This window comes from Halyomorpha halys, unplaced genomic scaffold, assembly GCF_000696795.3.
Source record: "Halyomorpha halys isolate HHAL.00 unplaced genomic scaffold, Hhal_1.1 Scaffold220.1, whole genome shotgun sequence".
Lineage (NCBI taxonomy): Eukaryota > Metazoa > Arthropoda > Insecta > Hemiptera > Pentatomidae > Halyomorpha > Halyomorpha halys.
In genome coordinates, this window is record NW_027104907.1 from 328,569 (window position 1) to 330,293 (window position 1,725).

Here is a 1,725-nt window from a genome sequence, read left to right on the forward strand (position 1 = left end):
CCAAGTAACTTGTAATGTATTCTTGACCTTCCGGTAACTTCGTCATCTCTTCTAACATACTTTTTGAACTCGTAATGCCACCCCACTTGGATTCTCCACCTCTTCCAAGCAGGTTCATAGTGTAAGTTTTATTATCTTTTTTTCTCATCTTTCTTGTCATCATTCTCCTTCTCTATTCTTCCTTACCTACGTTATATTAGTTATGTTCACCATATATTATTATTATTGTCATATTTACTTATTACTGCTTTTGTCTTACTTAACTTTATATTTTGATTCTTGTTTCTAGTATTTTACTTACATATTTCATTAATTACATATATTTTTTTCCATAACTTTAATTTAAATTATTTTATTGGACTTATTTTTCTAGAAAGTTGATTATATTAATTTTTTAATATGATCAGGTGAAGAAAACTTCCAATTAGAACATATTATTATTCAATATTTTGTACATTTCGGGATTTACCCCATACTCATATACAATGGATTCTCATATTTGTCAATTATATCAATTTCAATTGTGAAATTTTGTTCATTTATATACACAAGATAAAAAAAAAATTTTTATACTAACATTATTTTATTTTAATAATGTCCTTCACTACTTTTAAAAAAAATTATTACAATTATTAAATTAAAATATTCATATTTCTTTGTTTCTTTTGCATTATATAACTTTATCTTTTTATTTCCTTGTCTTGTTACGTTACTTACATATTTTATTACCCATATATACATGTTTTATTTTCACTTCTTTCATTACTTTATTTTTATTCTTAATACTTTTCATTTTGTACATATCTTTACTAATTATATTTCATATGTATTTTATTATCTAGTCTTTCCTACAACTAATTAAGAGTAATTTTAATATTACTCTCATCATACAGCCTTTATCTTCTTATAATACTTGAACTATTCATGTCTGTTAACATGTATGTTAGTTATATAATGTTAGTTAATTCTATATATCCTTTTATTCATTGGTTATTATCTTGTTTTTTTTCTTAGCCCTGATGAAGGCTAGAACTTTGGCACCAATAAATAAGTTCTTACTTATTTATGTTCTACATTGACTGCACCCCCAACCATCTCCTTGTATATATTATCCACAGTTAAAAATCTTCTCATCATTGTGAAAAGGGCACCATTTGAAATACATATGGGTATAAACCAAATTACGTAGAATTAATTTTTTTTTTTTAATTGCTAAGAGTAAGTACCCAAACATAGTTCAGAGGAGCATCTGTAACAATCGTAGGTGATTATAATACATTAATTTAAATAACCACATCTTATAATAAACTACTAAAAGAAAGTCTTTGTCCCATGCATATTCCCAAAAATTTTTATGTGCAATAGATTATCATTCTTATAAAATTTGAAGCTCTGTTGAGTGCCACTAAATTAATTATATAACGAAATTAATTAAAACAAGGAAGAGGCCGCTGCTGAAAAGCAACATATGGTAACAGAAAGGACAAGAAAATCTTGAACCAATATACCAGATGAAACATCATGAAGATCCTTTATTACTACAGTAACGATTCCTCCTGTTAGCATATAATAGGGTTAAAATCTTACTAGTGAACAAATTAAAAAAAGTGAAGGCTTGACAAGTTTTTTAATTACCAAATTAAATATTATCAAATTTAAGTAATAATTAAATATTAATAATAAAAGAAAAATTACCTGAGCATGATAATAAGGTGCCTGAAAACA

General features: G+C 25.6%; 1 protein-coding gene across 1 annotated transcript in view; it reads right to left on the bottom strand.

Moving 5' to 3' along the window:
- LOC106679792 (micronuclear linker histone polyprotein) overlaps window positions 1-1,719 on the bottom strand; it is a gene marked incomplete in the record, with an annotated part of 37,409 nt that extends 35,690 nt beyond the window's left edge. Inside the window, 1 exon segment of the mRNA XM_067045989.1 lies at window positions 1,696-1,719.
- Window positions 1,720-1,725: the final 6 nt, after the last annotated feature.